Source organism: Tyto alba, unplaced genomic scaffold (assembly GCF_018691265.1).
Source record: "Tyto alba isolate M040663 unplaced genomic scaffold, T.alba_DEE_v4.0 Super-Scaffold_45, whole genome shotgun sequence".
NCBI lineage: Eukaryota > Metazoa > Chordata > Aves > Strigiformes > Tytonidae > Tyto > Tyto alba.
In genome coordinates, this window is record NW_024881321.1 from 2,261,144 (window position 1) to 2,276,449 (window position 15,306).

Sequence of the window (15,306 nt, forward strand, 5' to 3'; positions counted from 1 at the left end):
AACCACAGCTGGGATAAAGTGTAACCATTTCCCCAAACTGAAGTGTTCCTCAGTAAAAATTAACACAACTGCAAATATTAAAACACTAGTAGACAGATTCGTTCTAAAACCACAATTATATTAAAAATGGGGGAGGGGGGAGCAGAAAGACTGTATAAAACTTTAAAGTGTTTTCTGTAACATCTAGAAATGAAACAGTTTATTTAATTTTTACACATGATTTGGATAATATTTACATAGCTCTATATTTATAGTCATTTTAATTATGCATTTCGCGTTACATCATATAGATGTGTTATTTAATACATATAAAATCGTAAACCTTTATGTTGCAGATAACAGAGGTTAGATATAAGCACATTATCTTTTGAACAGCATTTTTTAAAACATGTACCACCTGTCAGGTATAAACTCATGCTGCCTTTCCTTTTTAAATCTGAATTCTGTAGCTAATTTCATGAACTAAATGTTTCACTACCCAGAATATACTTTAGTCCCCTGGACAAGCATTAATAAAAGGAGCACCTTTTCCCAGTCTGACCGGGGGAGCTTACTGGGGCTGGCAAATTATATCAAAAATAACAGTCATCTGAGACGGTTCCAATACCTCAAGAGACATTCTGGGGGGTTGGTCGCAAATTTCAGGGTGCTTAGGTTGTAGCTCTCCAAGGCTTCCCGTAATGCTCATTCGTTCCCATGTCACAACCTTTCAATTAATTCCCAATCCATAAACTTTTATCACATGCCCCGGTATTTGGTAAAAACATTAAACATGACATTATACCCTTCTTAAGGGACAAACCGTTCCCAGTCCTCCATAGGAGTCTTCCTCCACCTTCATTCAGGCTCAAATTCCCAGTGATCAGTGAAATGAATAACACCGAGACGGTATCTGTTTCTTGTTTCAAACAGCCATCACAGCCATGCCTTGGGGGTTCATCCCGAAAAAGACTGATAAAGACCTAAAAAAAAAAAAAAAAAAAAAAAAAAAAAATCAGTACATGAAAACAGTTCTCCTGCTTCATTCGCAAATTACAAAATTAGTACTGCACATTACTAAATCAGATTTTATGATTACTTTGTAAGCCACGCTACATCATGCCTTCTTCTGTAACAATTTCATTTTTAAAACTTCTGCAAAAGCAGTCCAAATTCCTATCAATCATAACGCTTCTGACTGATTAAAAAATGCTCACGGGAAACTGTTCTCTGTCTATACAATCCTAATTAACGCCTGTGGTGAGTTTAATCCGGAATTTGCTACCTTCCAATAGCTTTAATTTTATTTTGAGTTATATATTTTATACATATACAGTATCTGTTGTATATATTATTTATATATTTTGTATATATTTATATATTATTTCTATATTTATATACATTATAGGTATATATTTTTATATGTTTCTATATTATATACTATGAATTGTTCTTGTTATAAAAGCACATTGTACAATTCATATATAACTACACTAACTAATATATTCAAGGTTTTGAACTTCTCTCTGATTCAGTAGACCATCAAAAATGGGCCTGATTAACATAGGTTTCTAATTGCCTATGTAATTAATGCAAGTATTTCCCTAATTCCCTCTATCTGAGTGCCCTGGTACCTGAAACTACTGTTTTCTTCGGCAAAATTAGGTTGCTGGATCACGTCCAAAACTGAGAAATTAAGCTTACTTTTGCCCGACTCCCAACGGTTTTGAACATCAGATCACTACGTTCCTGATGCAAAAGCCCCAGGTTTCTGCCCAGGACCTTTCGTGGTGCACACCCTCAGCCACAGCAGCTCCCAACTCGCACACAGGCTCAGCTCAGCCACCCTAATTCAAAACAGACTCTCGATAGCATCCCCTTAAACACAATAACTCCGTACTCCTTAGATACAAAATTAGTTTCCTGCCTTCATGTCTTGTTAAACCTAAATAAAACACCTTAGATGGAATTACCTTCACAGCTGTGCTACCTTTAATTTTGTTAAGCATTTGTAGAGGCATACTGTCTTTCACAGCATTTATCTAAAGGAGAAATTCAGATGCTAAAAGAAGGTGCCTAATGACCGCTGCAATACCCTGGAGTATCCAGGATATCTGTGCAGGGATGGCAGATATGGTATGAGACCTCCAGGAGATCTGCACCTTTAAACTGGTAGTGAGAGGCCAGGTGGAGTCCCCAGGGGTTCTAAAACGACACAGGAGGTCTATATTTAGACACACGCATTTATTCTAAAATTAATAAAATAAACTACTAAAATTAAAAAAAAAAAAACAAAACAAAACAAAAAAACCAACAATAACAACAAAAAAGACTAAAGAAAATTTTATATGATTTCACGTAACGAAAAACACGAAGGAAAAAAAAAAAAGTAAAAACTCCAGAAGAGAAATCATTCTGTCTAAATCTCATACTTTACTGTCTAAAAACCTGTTGGAGAGCATCATCGCTTGCTATCTAGGTCCTACAAAAATACAGCACATGCTGAACTTGTCACATTCACAATACTTTTATACTTCCTAGCTCCAGATTTTAGAATGCTACTACATTTTCAAAGTTAAATACTCAAAAAGTCAGAAAACACTAGCACAAGCTTCATGCAAACACAAGACTACAGCTTTTAGCTATTTTAGAATGAAGTTTTTAATTCTAAATTCATATACTATTTTTTCTCATTCAGTAACTGAGTGCTTGACACTGTTCATGAGAAAAGCGTTGTGACATTCATAGTTAAATAACGTCTTGAAAAAGATATGGCTTCCAACAGTACGATTATTTTACATCACTTTGTTGTAATTGCAAATTCTAAAAATGTAAAATTAATTCCCACCTTAATGTGCTTCTGGCGGCCAAGCCTTGGAGCTTGTTTTCATATTTTTCCTCAAGTAAATTTCCTTTTGATTCCAGGAGGAGTTTTGGTGGAGCGTCATGTCACCGTAGCAAATAGTCCTTTGTAGTAGCACTTCTGGAAAGGGCTGAGGAGAAGATAAATCTTGCTGGACTAGTCAACTGGAAGATGACCACAATGAAGGTAGAAGAAAGGTAAATACAGCACTAAGATGTGTCAGGTGAAGTGTTTCTAATCGGGTGTGGAAGCTGTTGCATTCATCTTGTATGCAAGGCAATAACAAAGGACGCACACTTCTGCTTGCCTTTGTTGGAAAAAAAAAAAAAAAAAAAAAAAAAAAAAGATCAATTTAACTTGAAGTAATGCTGGGAGATGGAAAACTAAGCTTCTGAAAGAACCCTAGGCAAATTGTCGTAGTTCAGTCTAGGATGCTCGGGCCCAAATTTCCCCACCCCAAATGGTGGGGAAGGGACCGCACGGGCCCCCCCCCCGACTTCCCCAGCCCACAGAGAGCTCCTGGGGAAAGTCAGGGTTGGGCGAGAGGAGCCATCCTGGCAGGCTGTGCACCCCCAGAGCCCAGCACCTCCGGCTTATGAAAGTCGAGCCTGAAAGGAGAAGACCACAGTAGAGGAGAAAAAACTATGTAATGTAAAAGGACAATATAAGACGTAAGGGCCCTGGATGAATTTAGGCTGAAAGACAGAAGAATATTTGTAATCATGAGAGCTGTGATGGGTTGGAACAAACTTCCAGTAGGATATAGGGCGTGCAAGACACCTTCTGCATGGATTTCATGGTATGTTTGTTTATAACAGCCAGAAGAGTAGATTTGGTAGACCAGGAGCTCTCAGCAGGGTCTTGGTTCTTTATGACTCAGCCATAGCTTTCTCACTGTGATTATGAGAAATCAAAAATAATCGCTTCACTTTAAAGGAGGCTGCAGCTAATTCCCAGATGAACACTTCAATGAAAACGTAAATATCATAATAGACATCAAAATGATTATGTGATTATTTTCTGCTTGAGGCTCATTTATGGAGTAAGAAGTGAAATGTTGGTTTTGTTTACTTCAGACTAAATCCCAAGCAATTCTACTAATTTCAGTTGCTTCAATGAGATTACTTCGAGATCGGCTTGAAGTAAATGAGATCTGAATTCAACACCTTATATCTGTATTTCATTTGAAGGAACTAAAGCTTTAAAACTAAAGCCTAAAAGTTCAGCACAAAGATTGATGAATATCACTGATTTTATAGTCATGGGGGGTGAGTAAGCAATGGTGAAGATGTCACAGGGAGCAGTAAAAAGCAGAAGACAGCTTTAACGAGACACTGGTTTGTCTTACCAACCATTTGCCCTTTGTTGGTTATGTGTCAGGATTACATGCTGCACAAAGATTATTAAAAAATGCAGACCAGCCAACTTTCCCCTGGTTTTTATTTGGAGTAAAGTATCCTTCAAAAGATATATTTTAAGCAAACATATATTTTTTTTCTCCTTTGTCACAGCCAAATTCTCCAGTTCAGGAATTTACAATATTTTCCTTTTTCCAGAATGACACCTGCTGGTGGGAGAAGCATGGATGAATTGCAGATACTTTATAGGTTTGACTGTAGTTAACCTGACATTCTCTGAGCATGCTCATCACCTGTGTCCAGGCAAACTACTGAAAAGAAAAATTTGGAAACTGTAAAGGTGCTATAAGGAGTATGTTGTAGAAGTAATGCAGTTTTCCAGTCTGAATTAATATTTGCTCTTAATGATTCACCGAGCTACCTACTACTAAGACAACGCTTCAGTGGCGTTTCAGCGTTGGACACTAGCACAGTTTTGGGAAGCCCACAGCATTAATATGTCAGGTTGAGGTAAAAGCCAGAAGGAAACCTTCCCTGTCCTATGCAAAAAGCTGCCGCACTGCTTCAAACCCTCGAGTGCAAGTAAAAGCAGCTCCAAATGCAACTGTTGGTGCTTAACACCCCAGAAGATCAGCATCAAAAAGAGAAGGATTGTGCACATGTTCCTGACTCAGTATAGGAGGACACAGCTCGGAGAGACAGAAAGCAAGTTGTACCTCTGCCAAAACTGTGACTTTTGATGCTTCCATCACATTGACAGCAATATTTCCAAAAATTATTTCCAAAGCTAAGAACATTCTCACTGGGAATACACAACTTTATTTCCTTGTTCAGAGATGCCAGCTATCCACCATCTTCTATAAAGGCAAGCTGAAGCACAGGGGCTCAGGACCCTGAAGAAAACCCTGAAGCTGGACTCTAAATGATCCAGAAATATGAATTATTGAAGCTACTCTGGGATATTTTTGGACATTAACTTGTGGTAATTTTAATAAATCAGATTTTGAGAACTGTATGTTTTAAACATGACTTACAAAGAAATATCTGCGAAAAAAAAAAAAAAAAAAAGCTCAGTTATAAAGAAAACAGTATTAGAAATTCAATTCAGAGTTAGAAGTCAAAGAATTCTTTTGAATTATTTACAAGACCATAGGCAAACATACACATTCAACTATGTTCCCCTTGGGTAAATTATTAATGTATAGGTATTGCTATGGCATACCTCATTGTAACATCAGAAGGCAAACTTTCTTGTTGATCACAGTATTAGATGGCATTAGGCTGCAATTTAGGAGACTTGGCTTCTATTCCTGGGTTTGTCACCAGCCTCCTTTATGGCTTTGGGCAGATAACTCAACAGCTCTGTCCCTTCAGTTCTCCCATCTGTGAAAAGAAGATAACACTGCTTTATTATGATAGTTAAATGACGGATTTCCAAAGATTGTTTTTATTTTGGTAAATGCAAACGCATGAAAAGTGGGTACATTGCTGTAAACTCGCTGGTAAATATAAAACACATGAGACTGTTTCAACAGATAGGTTAGATCTGGAGAGTTTCTTTCAATATATTTCATCAAAAGTCGATCAAAGATTCAGTCCTACCTATGGCGGTGCACGGTTCTGTTTATAGAGTCCTTGTCTGTCACACATATAACTGTGACTATCAAAAGCTAGAACCTTGTCGCAACTTCAGTTTATCCTCCTTAACATTCTTAACAAAGCAATGACTTCATGAAGAGCACAGCTACATCCCAATGCCTTCAGAGTGGGGCCTCAGCCCAGCGTAAGCACTTTGCTGGGACCAGCAGCAGGCTGGAAGCAGGAAGACCTATATAATCCCCAAACCCATGATGGCCTGGCCGTCCTCACAAGGCTGGAGCCAGCTGAAAAGCAGAGAGGAAATTGCAGAGAAGTTGCTTGTGCAAATATGTCCCTACTTTTTACTGCCGGAGCCTGAGGAGCTCTACTGAAACAGATTTTCTAGCTGCTTCCACTTAGCTCAAGGAGTGTCTCCTTGCGCACATCATTATCAACAGTTGACCACGACCGTCTCAGTTCCATGCTAGAATCCAGCAAAAAGACAATTCTCATCCCAAAGCAATAGCAGTGCTTTTCTTGTTGGACTAGAGGTCTGCTTGAGTTCTGAGCTCAGATTACTGATCACCCTTAAGCAGTTTTTCTAGTCTTTAATGTTACACATGGCGAATTAAATGCACGTATGGGATCAAATAAGCCTCTGCACAATGATAAGAGCTCCAAATTTGGCCAATTTTTCTGCTCTCTCAACTCTACTTACTGAACTCACGTGGCATAACCTTGGCATTGGGATTACTTTCACGTCCCATTCTTTTCACTTCACCTAGGACATTCTTAACTTCAACGTTTTAAGCCTTGGTCACTGAATCATGAGATACGTGTGACTGCCGTAGACCCATCCCACTTCTTACTAGGCAGCTACTAGGAAACTGGTTTGGATCTGAGCACTGCAGCTACAGTTTTTTTAAGGACTCTCATCACTTCTGGTGATGCATCACCGGCGTCACTTCCCAAAGAAGTCCTCCCACCCCTTTCCCCACCAAACAGCCTATGCTCTACGACAAGTCCTAGCTCATCCAAACTCCCTGAGCCGCTAAACCACGATACGACAAAAAAGCCCCTCCTCAAAGGCATTCTGGCTTCATCTGACCTCCCTGGGGACAGCCAAGGGCTCTGCGGCACTGACCTCGAACATCAAGGTTAAGCATTACTTTAACCTGATCCACACAGAACAAGAAATAACCATATATCATGCCGTGGTGTAAATTTCTCACGAGTTTTGCACGTGTAGCTTTTCCTGTGCCTAGTGGACACGCTTTTCTTCCTCCCATAACCAGCTTCCCCCAGCTTTGCTTGGTTCTGTACTTCAAAGTGTACTTTCTTCCCCCCCAAAAAAAAAAAAAAAAGTAAGCCCTTACTTTTCTCTCTTTTGCCTCAAGTTTTCTTTGTTTGTCTTACCCTCAGAAGTTCTGTATTTGTAAGGGATTTTATCAGCATGTATCTTTTTGTTGCCTCTCTCGGAGAAATCCCTCTCCTTCCAACCGTTGCTCTTTGCAGCCGAGTCAGAGGGAACTGCTTATCTCCAGGGTGCAGTAACCGCTTTGGGCTGCACAAACACCATGCAGCCACTCCTCGGTGCCCAAGCCCTTGCCCCACGAGGGCGAGTGCCGAGCAACTCATGTTTTCTGAACATCACTTACCCCGTGTCGGCTCAAAGAGGTCTGGAAGGCCCACATTTGCAAGCGGGGAAGGGTGCCCGTTTTCTCGGGGCACTGGGGGCCGGGGAGCGCTGGAAGTGCCTGGTGTGCAAGGGGAGCACAGGCAGGGGCAACGCTGGGAAGTGAAATGCTGCGGAGGGAACCGGGAGGTCCCGGAAACCTGAACCAACCCGCCCGTCTGCACTTCTGCTTGCGGGGCAGAGCTGAACACAGCCACTTGAGGAAAGCTCGCCGTGCTTTTTTCCGGGGCAGACAGTCTCCCTGCCTGGACCACGGGGCAGCAGAGGACGTGTACACCGCTCCTTCCTCCCCCTTTAGGGATGGTTAGTGTTATACTGGAGTTTGACCCCCAAATGCAATACAAATCCAGAACCGCAACAGTTCCCCTGCACAGAGGAAATAAGAAGGTTCCTGAGTGTCGCATATTTTTGTATTTCTGCTTTTTGCGTTGTCTTTTTTTTTCCCCTTCTATGCTGTTTCCCTTTCTTTGAGTGGTTTGTCATTTTAGAATCCTACCCCAAACACCAGAATGACAGTTACGGTTTTCCATCTAAAAACATGTACTTTAAGACAAAATGTCATACATTTTAAACTCTGGTAAGAGCAAAACAAGAGACAAGCCATACTGTGTGTGCCTTCTGCATCCACACAGGACTGCTAAGCACTGCAGACTGCACAGGCTGTAATGTTAGCCCATGGGAAAAATAAAAAAAGCACAACTACCTAACCCAAATTATCAGGTAAACTTGATTAGAGAATTGCTACTTCACTACTTTTCTCTCCCTCACATCCCCCCTCTACTTCCCTATTTGTCTCCTCCATCACAGAGAAAAATATTTCCTGGGGACATATCAGATACGTTGCTGTACCATAGCAAATTCTTCGCTGAGATCCAGAAAGGTTAGATTTGACAAGATGTCACTTTTCCAGCAAACCAAAGCACCAGATTCGCATATCACATTCAAGGCGTTTTTTTCAAAAAAAAAATTTTTTTTCCTCATATTTACGATATAGAAATTTCTTTCCTTCAATATCTGTTTTAAAGCTTTGCAACCCTGAGGTCAGATTAATAGGCCTGCTCTTGTCCACGCGAGTCTCCCCTCCCTTCTTACAAAGAGAAACTGTTTTCTTTCCACATGGTCCCTTTTCTCCTTATGAGGCATTCACACATACGGTTTCATACACCTGTTCTGCCTGAATTCTGGAGCAAGTTATCTCACCTCCCTCACTGGAGCCCATTAATTGTCCTGAGCTTTGTTCCCCGTCGGTAGGTTAATTGCCACTTCCATTCCCTCAGTAACCCTCCAGATTTTGCCCTGTTGCTAGATCACCATCAGTTTATCCAACACAGGTTATAGCTCATCTTCACAGCACAGGAGGCTTTCCCTTTCCCTCATTTTTTTCTAGATTAAGAACTTTTTGGTATTTCTCTCAAGCTCCTTTCATTTGTTTTTACTTTATTCCTACATACCATGTCATCCGAGATACAACCTTCTTTGCTGATCCCTCTTTTTCCTCTGTCCTTGCATTACGTACTAATGTCTTTTCTGTGATGCTTACCCATCAAATTAGATACGGTGCCTTTCCCAACTATTTTTTTCTTTTGTTTGGGATATGAGTTCTAAGTAGTTTTCACATCTCAAACATTAAAAACTCTACCTGTCCTCCACATTTCAACCCCTCGGCTCCCCAGTCCAAATGACTTCAGTAGATAATTCATATAGCTTATTAAAATTTTCCTTTTCAAAATCAGGAACCTTAACTACAGTCCTACTTCTGTTTATTCTTCTATTTAGTGTAAACACAGTAGGCTTGTGAGTACTTGTTTCAAAGTTTCTTCTATTTTTATTCTTCCACAGAAACCACGGTGCTCATCAAAACTAAGTCTAAACTAGGATTGGTTGAGAAGTCATTTGGTGAAGAAGTATTTTATCTACCGTATTTATAGGTACCTTGAGAAACAGGTCCCTACTTCTGCATGTCTTCCTCCAACCTACATCTAGGAAGTCTCCCATACAGACATAATCTCCAGTCGTTATGTATTTCTCCAATTATACAACAGAGATCTCTGCTCATGTCTAGGTGATAAAGATGGATTTAGGACTACAGAAGACATCTGGAATAACCTCTACGGATTCTTTCTTAACTAACTTTTCCCAAAGTAATATTGAAACAGACACATTTTGCGTTAGGCCAGCAATCGATACTAATAGTCATTTTTTTTTTTTTCTGAGGGAGAATTTATGACCCACTTTTTTTTTTGAGAAAGCCAGTACATGATATTCCCAGCTCACTCCCAAAGCAATGGCATCGCCGGACAGCACAAACTCCAGGGCTGCTGGACTCCTGGTTGCCCCAACACTGGGATACCTTAAAAAAAGCAACCACCTGTGAATCAGAAAGCCTTGGGGCTGGGGAGGCTGAAGGGGCAGCAGCCTGAGGACTCGGGAGGCTTGGGGAGGGGGACCAGAAAGGTCTGATACTCCACCAGCCAGGCAGGACTGAAGGGGAGGAAGCCAAAGAGCTGCTATCCCATCACATGGACAAGGTGGGAGCTGGTTATGCCGGGGCAGGGGGAGGCTCGGTGGGTGGGGGAAAACAGAATCTACTCCCTTCTAATTCTGGTGACGCAGCTTTTGTCAACCTTAAGAGGCGACTTTACCCACTTCTTTCTTTACTGCCACGCCAGGGGTCTGATCAGCCCAGCAGAGACCCGAGGGGTGGCTGGTGTGGTTGGTGGGGACAGGGCAGCAGCAGCCCCCAGCTCGGTTCCTCTGGGGCTTCCGTGGAGCTGATGCACCACAGGAACAGCGTTTTCACCCCGCACAAATGCCATTTTCCAACTGAGCACGGCCCCATCTGAAAACTTTTGACAAGCTCTTGCCTGCAGTATGCTACCAGCTCCAGTTACCAACTAAATATTTAAATCTTTCACAGGCATTAAAAATGTGAAGCAAGACCAGCATTTCAGCCACCAAATGAGTAATACTCCTGAAGCAGACGCAACAAGAAGCTTGTGGGAATTTCTGTCTAGCATTATTTACTACTACAAATTACATACCAGATCTAGCCTGTTCAGACTGCTGCGCTTGTTACACTAACAGAAAAAAAAGCTGAATTCTGGGACTCTTTTTTTGTTGTGGTGTACTCTCACTCACTTTCACTGACACGATATGAAAATGATGCCTGGGATTACAATAGCATGATGGAAACTTTCTACTACACTTCAGCAAACCTTAAGGGAAAACATGTACATATGTGCTACAGATATTATGTGCATTTCCAGGAAACTTGTCAAAATTGATCAGATGAAAAAAAAAAAAAAAAAAACAAAAAAAAAACAACAAGGCAATTAAGAAGAAAACTGCTTCATCAACTTCTTCCATTACTCACACCATAGGGCAGATGTAAGATCAAAGCCAGAAGCATAATTTTCAAAAGCCTTTTGAAAATTTGGCTGGATTTCCTACCTTGTCACCTTCATGAGCCACACAAAGAATGAGCAGTCCATGATCTTTTGAGAAGCAAAACACCACCTAAAGTAGCAATGTGGTTCAGGATTAGGTCCAAAGACTGAATGGTTTAATTCAAGAACAAACCACATTGTACTTTGCTGATGCATCTGCAAACAGAATAGGATATGATGAAACAGAAAACTCTCCTTGTGGTTTTGTGTATATCATGCTTGCCACTTTCATAATTAGAGGACATAGGCTACCATTAAAGTCAATTGCAAAGTTCCCATTGACTTCAGTAGATGTAAACCAGGCATTAATATTATGCTTTTCAGTTTTCTTGAGGTTTAAACACCTCATAAAATAAATTTACAGATGAACTAGTAAATGTACACTTACAAAGAAACCTCCTAAGGAGTCCCTGAAGCCATATTTTTAAATGCTGCTATTCATTCAGTTTATATCGGACAGATTAAGGGACTGTCAAACAAGGATGCATAGATCAAGAACAGCAATAAGAAATGCTGAAAATATATTCCAGAACTATAATTACCAAAATATCATTTGACATATTTGGCAAAACAGACTTAGAAGAGGGTTTTACATTGTGCGACATATTTCACAGACTCTAAAAACCCTATCTATTTATTTATCTGCCGATCCATCGCAGTGATCTGTAAATGAAAACATGTACAGTATATGCAGCAAGTTTGTTTTTTTTTTTTCCAGGAACCCTTTCAAAACCACTCACATAAAAATGCAAGAAAAGCTAATTGAAAAAGAGAGAAAAAGTGAGGGGGGAAAGAAAGTCTAACCGATGAGAAGTCAGAAATACTACCATCCGGAGCTGACATTTTCTTCTATCGAGCTATGTGCCCATTGGGCATAATTTTTGATCTTGCAGGCTTTCCACATGTAAAACTCCAATTGACTTCAGTGCAAATGAATGAACTGCAGGATCTAATTAAGCCTGGTGAGGTTTGAAAAACAATCTCATATGCTGCCTGAACATTTCCGTGAATTTCAGAGATTTTTGAGATAGTTTGCCTAATTCATTGCCAAATAATCATTTATAAACCATTATATGTAGATGTGTAAATATAAATAGGAAGTGAACATTAGATGATAAACAGATATAAGGAGTTACCTAACCTGACTTGATGAAGGCTTTATTAAATGGAATGTCATACATGACATTACCAAAGAAAGAGTTGTGATTGATGGATGACATTTGCACAATCATCTTGTTCCAGATACTCCTGGCACAAGCAGAAAGGCTCTTTTGGCAATCGATAACCACTTGGGAAATGTTTGCCCATTACCACACAGGAGCACGGTAGAAGAGGCAAGGATGCTGTCCAGCTCTCCAGAGCAGAATTCAACAACCTGAACCTGGAGACCTTGTTTTCTCTTTCTGCCATGCCCTGTTTCATTCAGAAAATACCTTGTACCTTCTCAACAAGTGAGCTAGAGTTCTGCAGTTACCATCTACCAATTCTCCTCTGTGCTGCTTCATCTCCAGAGCAGATCATGCTACATATAGGAATGAAGCCATATGAGAAAAAACGCAGTGCAGGAACAAAACTAGAGTCAGTGTTTCAACGCAAATATATGTTAGAAGCATACCGAGGCTGCAGAGATCATTTGCTGGCTGGATGGTCACACTCAAAAGAGTTGTGGTCAACGGCTCGATGTCCAAGTGGAGAGCAGTGACGAGTGGTGCTCCTCAGGGGTTGGTGTTGGGGCCAGTGCTGTTTAACATCTTTGTTGGAGACATGGACGGTGGGATCGATGCACCCTCAGCAAGTTTGCCGATGACACCGAGCTGTGTGGTGCAGTGACACGCTGAGGGCAGGGATGGCATCCAGGGGGACCTGGGCAGGCTGGAGAGGGGGGCCCGTGCGAACCTCATGGAGTTCAACAAGGCCAAGGGCAAGGTCCTGCCCGGGGGTCGGGGCAATCCCCAGCACAAATACAGGCTGGGCAAAGGATGGATTGAGAGCAGCCCTGCGGAGAAGGACTTGGGGATATTGGTGGATGGAAGACTGACTATGAGCCAGCAATGTGCACTTGCAGCCCAGAAAGCCAACCATGTCCTGGGATCCATCAAGAGAAGTGTGACTAGCAATTCAAGGAAGGTAATTCTCCCCCTCTACTCTGCTCTTGTGAGACCCCACCCCTGGAGTACTGTGTTCAGCTCGGGGGCCCCCAGCATTAGACATGGACCTCCTCAAATGATTCCAGAGGAGGCCACGAAGATGCTGGGGGGGCTGGAGCAGCTCCCCTGGGGGGCCGGGCTGAGAGAGTTGGGGGGGTTCAGCCTGGAGAAGAGAAGGGTCCGGGGAGCCCTTTGAGCGGCCTCCCAGGGCTTAAAGGGGGGGCAGGAGAGGTGGGGAGGGACTCTATCAGGGGGTGCAGGGATAGGGTGAGCAGTAACAGTTTTAAACTGAATGAAGGTAGATTTAGGTCAGATATAAGGAAGAAATCATTTGCTGTGAGGGTGGTGAGGCGCTGGCCCAGGTTGCCCAGAGCAGCTGTGGCTGCCCCCTCCCTGGAAGGGTTCAAGGCCAGGTTGGACGGGGCTGGGAGCCCCCTGGGCTGGGGGAAGGGGGCCCTGCCCGGGGCAGGGGGGCTGGGACTGGGTGATCTTTAAGGTCCCTTCCAACCCTGACGATTCTATCATTCTGTTATTCTTCACTTTTGGATACTTGTCCACGTAGCTTGAATATTATCTTAATGACGTATTTTCCATATACTTGGTCTTAAAAACAAACTAATAAAGACGAATTCCATTTTGTGCATCACACTCACAGAGACCCATTAACTAGGATGTTGCCCTCAGGCCCACACAGACTAATAGAGAAACGGACAGCAAAGGCTCACAGAACCATGGACTAACTTAGGTTGGGAAGGACCTCAGGAGTTCACGCGGTCCCACCCCCTGCTCAAACCAGGACTAATTTCATCATTAGATGGGGTTGCTCAGGGTCTTGTTGAGGTTGTCTGACTCTCTAGGTGCAGTCGGGCTAGTTGGCAAAGAGAAGCTATGCTGGAGGCTTGCCGACAGCACACGAGCAATAAAATTTGGGAGCCCTGAGTTGCGTTCCAGCCGAGGAAGGACAGGCTCCCCATCATCGGTTCCACCGCGTAGCATCGCTGCAGCTCTAAGTAATGCCCAGGGGCAGCACTGCAGGGGTTGCCTCCGATTTGGCCTCTGGTGCACCCAGCGAGTGACTGCTCAGTCGTTCGGTGAGGACGGTGTATGGAAAGTCTGATCACGGGAAGGAGCTGTGTGAGGCGGAGAAGATGAAATCTTTGGAAATATTTGCTGTGAGGCTTTAGTAAATCTCTACGGAATATTTGGTAACTGTGGTTTTTTCCGTGTCTTGAAACAGTCGACCAAATCTGAAAGGCTTTGTGAGGATGGCAAAAGGCACATACCTGATTCAAAGGCAGAGAAAGGTCTGCCTTTGCTCCAAAACCGTTTAAAATACAGGGTTCAGATTTTTTTTTTTTTTACATAAGCAGAAAAACATATTTTTTACTAGCCTTCATCTCATAAATAGTTCAATCACTTTTCAATTAAAAATTAAGAAAAAAAAAATCAAAACCAAACCAAACCTAGAGACCGACATTAGATAAAAATAAATTTAGCCTAAATACATTAAGTTTGGCAAAGCTCTGGAAAAAAAAAATAAATAAATAAAAACAGGATCATATAACAGGAAGCATTAGGAAACCTTCATCATGGGCAGAGCTGCCCGTGCTGCCTGTAATATTGTTTGCTAAGCACTCTGGAATCCTTAAAAGTGAACAGAACCACATAACTGAAGCTGCTGGACTGCATTTCTCTGCTCACCGTTTCTGCTGCAGTATCTTACTGTTAATTATTGTTATAAACCGCAGCTGGCTGGTGGGAGCACCAGTCAAGTATGTTTTCCTCTGGAACTAAACTCCGGGAAAAGAAAAAATTCTGAATATACATTGCATCAGGATTAAAGACAAATTTTGAAGTCTGCTTCCAGAGAAAATGCTGGTGCATTCAAACCCTATTAATATACAGGGGCGGGAGTGCCAAAGGACAAGAGCACTCCACAAATACAGCTGCAATTCCATGAAGTCAGAGCAAGCAGATCCTTGCCCACAAGATGAGGTAAGTAAGGGATGTAGTGTAACAGCCCACATAACACAAACGGATCTTGCAGCTCTAACTATCCGGGCTGTGAGGCCCCCAAACTAGCAATATTAAATGTATACGTACCTCTTCTGTATTCTGATTGGATTTTATTTATGGATCTTATTTGACAGTACTAAATCCTAATTTTTTAAAAGTATTCTTTCTACCGTTGTTATTATTGTTATTATATAAGTGATTGGGTTTTTTTCTGAGCTTCCAG

At 41.8% G+C, this 15,306-nt stretch overlaps 1 long non-coding RNA gene across 2 annotated transcripts in view; it reads right to left on the reverse strand.

Annotated features, from left to right (window-relative positions):
• Positions 1 to 221: 221 nt before the first annotated feature.
• Positions 222 to 15,306, reverse strand: part of LOC104365073 — an 87,383-nt gene continuing 72,298 nt past the window's right edge. The window contains exons 8-12 of one of the 2 annotated variants that reach the window (XR_004409090.2): positions 10,925 to 11,076; positions 7,437 to 7,840; positions 5,423 to 5,583; positions 2,828 to 3,149; positions 222 to 962 (exon numbers count right to left, since the gene is read on the reverse strand). This is a non-coding gene — a long non-coding RNA (uncharacterized LOC104365073). The remainder of the gene's footprint in view (positions 963 to 2,827; positions 3,150 to 5,422; positions 5,584 to 7,436; positions 7,841 to 10,924; positions 11,077 to 15,306) is intronic. The other variant, XR_004409091.2, reaches the window with a different exon arrangement.